Here is an 8,529-nt window from a genome sequence, read left to right as displayed (position 1 = left end):
CCTAGGTAATTTGTTTATTAATCTTCTGCAAAAAGAATCAACTGAAAAGAACGTTTCTGTGATTTATTAAAATTATTCTCGTGCATGCAAAAGTTTCTATTTTTCAGCAAGATCAAATTAACTATCGCTGTAGGTTATCCTAAAGGTTTTACTTGGCACAAACGCTAATTAAAACATAAAACCACATCTAACCAGGGGCTGGATGAATTGTTTATTATTAAAGAGAGCAAGGTTGGAAAAAGCGGTAGGCGTAAGCGAGGCGGTTAGCCTTCGCCTAGTGCCTAAGCGGTGCTTAAGCGCCCTAGGCGCAACCTAGGCGATTATATAATTTTTACTATTAGGGTCTATATGTGGTTATTATATGTGTATTTTATTAATTTAGAGCATATAAGTATGTTAACGACCAGGTACTACGACTGGAATATGGTCCTTTTGGCATATTAGTGTCGTATGACATGATTTCTCGCTTGGGTAAACAATTTCTTACTTGCTCTGCCTAGACTTCTGGTTATGCCCTAGGCGAGGCGTTGGGCCATTGCCTAGCGCCTAGGCGTGCCTAAGCGCCTCCTAGGCACTGCCTTTTCCAACAGAGTTAAAGAGTAACAAAAAGAAAAGAACAAAAATAAAATTGGGTTGCCTACCAACAAGCGCTATTGTTTAACGCCCCTAGCTAGACATAAAAGCGAGAATAGATCTAAGTATTGTCATCTTTGGTATTCAATTCATAGGTGGCTATCATGATAGATTCATAAGATAATTTGATTTTCTTCCTATGAAAGTGTTCCATGCCTTTCCTTAATGGAAATTGGAATCTAATATTTCCTTCTTTCATATCAATAATTGCACCAATCGTTCTAAGGAAAGGTTTACCAAGAATAATAGGACATGAGGGATTGCAATCTATATCAAGAACAATAAAATCTACGGGCACATAATTCCTATTTGCAACAATAAGAACATCATAATCATTACCATAGGTTTCTTAATGGTGGAATCCTCAAGGTGCAAGTTTAAAGAGCAATCATCAAATTCACGAAAACCTAACACATCACACAAAGTTTTTGGAATCGTGGAAACACTAGCACCCAAATCACACAAAGCATAGCATTCACGATCTTTAATTTTAATTCTAATAGTAGGTTCCCACTCATCATAAAGTTTTCTAGGGATAGAAACTTCTAATTCAAGTTTTTCTTCATAAGATTGCATTAAAGCATCAACAATATGTTTAGTAAAAGCTTTATTTTGACTATAAGCATGAGGAGAATTTAACACGGATTGCAACAAGGAAATACAATCTATTAAAGAACAATTATCATAATTAAATTCCTTTAAATCCAAAATAGTGGGTTCATTGCCATGTAAAGTTTTGACCTCTTCAATCCCAATTTTACCAATTTTTGCATCAAGATCTAAAAACTCCAAATCATTGGGACACCTTTTAACTAAAGTTGACTCATCTCCAGTCCCATCTTTATCAAGATTCATATTGGAAAACAAAGATTTAATAGTATTCACATCAATCAATTTTAGATCTTCATCCCTATTATCATGAAAACTAGAGGAACTCGCTTTTACAAAGCAATCCTTTTTTGCACGCATTCTAGCGGTTCTTTCTTTGCACTCATCAATGGAAATTCTCAAGGCTTTGAGGGACTCATTGATATCATGCTTAGGTGGAATAGATCTAAGTTTCAAAGAATCAACATAAAGAGAAATTCTATCCACGTTCCTAGCCAACTCATCAATCGTAGGCAATTTTTCTTCAAGCAAAGCATTGAAATTATTTTGAGAAATCATAAACTATTTAACACTAATCTCAAAATCAGAGGACAACTTATTAAAATTTCCATAAGAGTTGTTGTAGGAATTACCATAATTATTAGAGGAATTACTAGGGAACGACCTAGGATTAAAGTTTCCTCTATAAGCGTTGTTACCCAAATTGTTCCTACCAACAAAATTCACATCCATAGATTCATTATGATTCTCAATCAAAGTGGATAAAGTCACATCATTAGGATCAGAAGAAACACTCTTATTAGCAAACAATTTCATAAGTTCATCCATCTTTCCACTCAAATAATCTCTTCTATCGCATGAACCTTTTTACTAGTAGATCTTTTAGTGTGCCATTGAGAATAATTAATCATAATATTATCTAGGAGTTTAGTAGCTTCTCCTAAAGTGATTCCATAAAAGTGCCTCCCGCGGCCGAATCTAAAAGATTTCTAGAAGCAAAATTCAATCTGGCATAATTTTTTTTGTATAATCATCCATAAATTCAAACCATGTGTAGGGCAATTACGTATCATTAATTTCATTCTCTCCCAAGCTTGTGCAACATGTTCATGATCAAGTTGCTTAAAATTCATAATATCGTTTCTAAGAGAGATGATCTTGGCGGGAAGAAAATACTAGAGATAAAAGCATCTTTGCACTTATTCCAAGAATCAATACTATTTTTAGGCAAAGACGAAAACCAAGTTTTAGCACGATCTCTAAGTGAAAACGGAAATAGCTTCAATTTAACAATATCATTATCCAAATCTTTCTTCTTTTGCATATCACATAAATCAACAAATTTGATTATATGTGTAGCAGCATCTTCACTAGGAAGGCCAGAGAATTGATCTTTCATGACAAGATTCAACAATGCAGCATTAATTTTGCAAGATTCAGCATCGGTAATAGGAGCAATCAGAGTGCTAAGAAAATCATTGTTGTGGGTATTGGAAAAATCACACAATTTAGTATTATCTTGACCCATTGTGACAAACAATCCAACACACAAGCACACAAGAGGCAAGCGAAAAAGAGGCAAACGGGAAAAAGAGGGCGAATAAAATGGCAAGGGTGAAGTGAGGGAGAGGAAAACGAGAGGCAAATGGCAAATAATGTAATGCGAGGGATAAGAGTTTGTGATGGGTACTTGGTATGTCTTGACTTGTGCGTAGACTCCCCGGCAATGACGCCAAAAATCCTTCTTACTACCTCTTGAGCATGTGTTGGTTTTCCATTGAAGAGGAAAGGGTGAGGCAGCAAAGTAGCGTAAGTATTTCCCTCAGTTTTTGAGAACCAAGGTATCAATCTAGTAGGAGGCTACACTCAAATCCCTCGTAACTGCACAAACATATAAGAACCTTGCAACCAATGCGATAAAGGGGTTATCAATCCCTTCACGGCCACTTGCAAAAGTGAGATCTGACAGAGATAATAAGATAAATATTTTTGGTATTTTTATGATATAGATTGGAAAGTAAAGATTGCAAAATAGAATAGATCAGAAACTTATATGATGGAAAATAGACCCGAGGCCCATAGGTTTCTCTAGTGGCTTCTCTCAAGATAGCATAAGTACGTATTACGGTGGGTGAACAAATTACTGTCGAGCAATTGATAGAAAAGTGCATAGTTATGAGAATATCTAGGCATGATCATGTATATAGGCATCACATCCGCGACAAGTAGATCAAAATGATTTTGCATCTACTACTATTACTCCACACATCGACTGCTATCCAGCATGCATCTAGAGTATTAAGTTCATAAGAACAGAGTAACACATTAGGCAAGATGACATGATGTAGAGGGATAAACTCAAGCAATATGATATAAACCCCATCTTTTTATCCTCGATGGCAACAATACAATACGTGCCTTGCTGCCCCTGCTGTCACTGGGAAAGGACACCGCAAGATTGAACCCAAAGCTAAGCACCTCTCCCATTGCAAGAAAGATCAATCTACTAGGACAAATCAAACTGATAATTGAAGAGACTTGCAAAGATAAAAAATCATACATAAAAGAATTTAGAGGAGATTCAAATATTGTTCATAGATAGTCTTGATCATAAACCCACAATTCATTGGATCTTGACAAACACATGGCAAAAAGTATTACATCGAATAGATCTCCAAGAATATCGAGGAGAACTTTGTATTGAGATCCAAAGAGAGAGAAGAAGCCATCTAGCTAATAACTATGGACCCGAAGGTCTAAGATAAACTACTCACACTTCATCGTAGAGGCTATGGTGTTGATGTAGAAGCCCTCCGTGATCGATTCCCCCTCCGGCGGAGTGCCGGAAAAGGCCCCAAGATGGAATCTCACGGGTACAGAAGGTTGCGGCGGTGGAAATATGGTTTCGTGGTGCTCTCGGATGTTTTCGGGGTATATGAGTATCTATAGGTGAAAGAAGTCGGTCAGGAGAGCCACAAGGCGCCCACAAGGATGGGGGACGCGCCTACCCCCCTGGGCGCGCCCTCCAGCCTCGTGGCCGCCTCTTTGCTTCCTTCACGTCCACTCCAAATCTCCTGGAGTGCGTTTGTTCCAAAAACGATTCTCCCGAAGGTTTCATTCCGTTTGGACTCCTTTTGATATTCCCTTTCTGCGAAACACTGAAATAGACAAAAAAATAGCAATTTGCACTGGGCCTCCGGTTAATAGGTTAGTCCCAAAAATAATATAAAAGTGCATTATAAAGCCCATTAAACATCCAAAACAGATAATATAATAGCATGGAACAATCAAAAATTATAGATACGTTGGAGATGTATCAAGCATCCCCAAGCTTAATTCCTGCTCGTCCTCGAGTAGGTAAATGATAAAAACAGAATTTTTGATGTGGAATGCTACCTAGCATAATTCTCAATGTAATTTTCTTTATTGTGACATGAATGTTCAGATCCGAAAGATTCAAGATAAAAGTTTAATATTAACATAAAAATAATAATACTTCAAGCATATTAACAAGACAATCATGTCTTCTCAAAATAACATGGCTAAAGAAAATTATCCCTACAAAATCATATAGTTTGGCTATGCTCTATCTTCATCACACAAAATATTTAAATCATGCACAACCCCGATGACAAGCCAAGAAATTGTTTTATAATTTTGATGCTCTTAAACTTTTTCAATCTTCACGCAATACATGAGCGTGAGCCATGGACATATCACTATATGTGGAATAGAATGGTGGTTGTGGAGAAGACAAAAAGGAGAAGATAGTCTCACATCAACTAGGCGTATCAACATGCTATGGAGATGCCCATCAATAGATATCAATGTGAGTGAGTAGGGATTGTCATGCAATGGATGCACTAGAGCTATAAGTGTATGAAAGCTCAACAAAAGAAACTAAGTGGGTGTGCATCCAACTCGCTTGCTCACAAGGACCTAGGGCATTTTGAGGAAGCCCATCATTGGAATATACAATCCAAGTTCTATAATGAAAAATTCCCACTAGTATATGAAAGTGACAACACAGGAGACTCTTTATCATGAAGATCATGGCGCTACTTTGAAGCACAAGTGTGGTAAAAGCATAGTAACATTGCCCCTTCTCTCTTTTTCTCTCATTTTTTCAGTGGGCTTCTTTGGCCCCTTTTTTATTTGGGCTTCTTTGGCCTCTTTTATTTTTTCATAAAGTTCGGAGACTCATCCCAACTTTTGGGGGAATCATAGTCTCCATCATCCTTTCCTCACATGGGACAATGCTCTAATAATGAAGATCATCACACTTTTATTTACTTACAATTCAAGAATTACAACTCAATACTTAGAACAAAATATGACTCTATGTGAATGCCTCCGGCGGTGTAACGGGATATGCAATGAATCAAGAGCGACATGTATGAAAGAATTATAAAAGTGGCTTTGCCACAAATACGATGTCAACTACATGATCATGCAAAGCAATATGACAATGATGGAGCGTGTCATAATAAACGGAATGGTGGGAAGTTGCATGGCAATATATCTCAGAATGGCTATGGAAATGCCATAATAGGTAGGTATGGTGAATGTATTGAGGAAGGTATATGGTGGGTGTATGGTACCAGCGAAAGTTGCGCAACACAAGAGAGGCTAGCAATGGTGAAAGGGTGAGAGTGCGTATAATCCATGAACTCAACATTAGTCATAAAGAACTCACATACTTATTGCAAAAATCTATTAGTTATCGAAACGAAGTACTACGCACGCATGCTCCTAGGGGGATAGATTGGTAGGAAAAGACCATCGCTCGTCCCCCGACCGCCACTCATAAGAAAGACAATCAATAAATAAATCATGCTCCAACTTCATCACATAACGGTTCACCATACGTGAATGCTACGGGAATCACAAACTTTAGCACAAGTATTTCTCAAATTCACAACTACTCTACTAGAATGATTCTAATATCACCATCTTCATATCTCAAAACAATCATAAAGAATCAAACTTCTCATAGTATTCACTGCACTTCATATGAAAGTTTTTATTTTACCCAACTTGGATGCCCATCATATTAGGACTAATTTTATAACCAAAGAAAATTACCATGCTGTTCTAAAAGACTCTCAAAATAATATAAGTGAAGCATGAGATATCAATAATTTATACAAAATAAAACCACCATTGTGCTCTAAAAAGGTATAAGTGAAGCACTAGAGCAAAATTGTCTAGCTCAAAAGATATAAGTGAAGCACATAGAGTATTCTAATAAATTCCGATTTATGTGTGTCTCTCCAAAAGGTGTGTACATCAAGGATGATTGTGATAAACTAAAAAATAAAGACTCAAAGTATACACGATGCTCCAAGCAAAACACATATCATGTGGTGAATAAAAATATAGCATCAAGTAAAGTTACCAATAGACGAAGACGAAAGAGGGGATGCCTTCCGGGGCATCCCCAAGCTTAGGATTTTGGTTGTCCTTGAATTTTACCTTGGGGTGCCTTGGGAATCCCCAAGCTTAGGCTCTTGCCACTCCTTATTCCATAATCCATCAAATCGTTACCCAAAAACTTGAAAACTTCACAACACAAAACTCAACAGAAATTCTCATGAGCTTCGTTAGTGCAAGAAAACAAACCACCACTTTAAGGTACTGTAATGAACTCATTATTTATTTATATTGGTGTTAAACCTAATGTATTCCAACTTCTCTATGGTTCATACCCCCCGATACTAGCCATAGATTCATCAAAATAAGCAAACAACACACGAAAAATAGAATTTGTCAAAAACAGAACAGTCTGTAGCAATCTGTAACTCCCGAATACTTCTGGAACCCGAAAAATTCTACCAAATTATGAAGTCCTAGGTAATTTGTTTATTAATCTTCTGCAAAAAGAATCAACTGAAAAGAACGTTTCTGTGATTTATTAAAATTATTCTCGTGCATGCAAAAGTTTCTATTTTTCAGCAAGATCAAATTAACTATCGCTGTAGGTTATCCTAAAGGTTTTACTTGGCACAAACGCTAATTAAAACATAAAACCACATCTAACCAGGGCTGGATGAATTGTTTATTATTAAAGAGAGCAAGGTTGGAAAAAGCGGTAGGCGTAAGCGAGGCGGTTAGCCTTCGCCTAGTGCCTAAGCGGTGCTTAAGCGCCCTAGGCGCAACCTAGGCGATTATATAATTTTACTATTAGGGTCTATATGTGGTTATTATATGTGTATTTTATTAATTTAGAGCATATAAGTATGTTAACGACCAGGTACTACGACTGGAATATGGTCCTTTTGGCATATTAGTGTCGTATGACATGATTTCTCGCTTGGGTAAACAATTTCTTACTTGCTCTGCCTAGACTTCTGGTTATGCCCTAGGCGAGGCGTTGGGCCATTGCCTAGCGCCTAGGCGTGCCTAAGCGCCTCCTAGGCACTGCCTTTTCCAACAGAGTTAAAGAGTAACAAAAAGAAAAGAACAAAAATAAAATTGGGTTGCCTACCAACAAGCGCTATTGTTTAACGCCCCTAGCTAGACATAAAAGCGAGAATAGATCTAAGTATTGTCATCTTTGGTATTCAATTCATAGGTGGCTATCATGATAGATTCATAAGATAATTTGATTTTCTTCCTATGAAAGTGTTCCATGCCTTTCCTTAATGGAAATTGGAATCTAATATTTCCTTCTTTCATATCAATAATTGCACCAATCGTTCTAAGGAAAGGTTTACCAAGAATAATAGGACATGAGGGATTGCAATCTATATCAAGAACAATAAAATCTACGGGCACATAATTCCTATTTGCAACAATAAGAACATCATAATCATTACCATAGGTTTCTTAATGGTGGAATCCTCAAGGTGCAAGTTTAAAGAGCAATCATCAAATTCACGAAAACCTAACACATCACACAAAGTTTTTGGAATCGTGGAAACACTAGCACCCAAATCACACAAAGCATAGCATTCACGATCTTTAATTTTAATTCTAATAGTAGGTTCCCACTCATCATAAAGTTTTCTAGGGATAGAAACTTCTAATTCAAGTTTTTCTTCATAAGATTGCATTAAAGCATCAACAATATGTTTAGTAAAAGCTTTATTTTGACTATAAGCATGAGGAGAATTTAACACGGATTGCAACAAGGAAATACAATCTATTAAAGAACAATTATCATAATTAAATTCCTTTAAATCCAAAATAGTGGGTTCATTGCCATGTAAAGTTTTGACCTCTTCAATCCCAATTTTACCAATTTTTGCATCAAGATCTAAAAACTCCAAATCATTGGGACACCTT

The sequence above is a fragment of the Triticum aestivum genome, chromosome 5B, assembly GCF_018294505.1.
Source record: "Triticum aestivum cultivar Chinese Spring chromosome 5B, IWGSC CS RefSeq v2.1, whole genome shotgun sequence".
Lineage (NCBI taxonomy): Eukaryota > Viridiplantae > Streptophyta > Magnoliopsida > Poales > Poaceae > Triticum > Triticum aestivum.
This window is presented reverse-complemented; position numbering follows the sequence as displayed.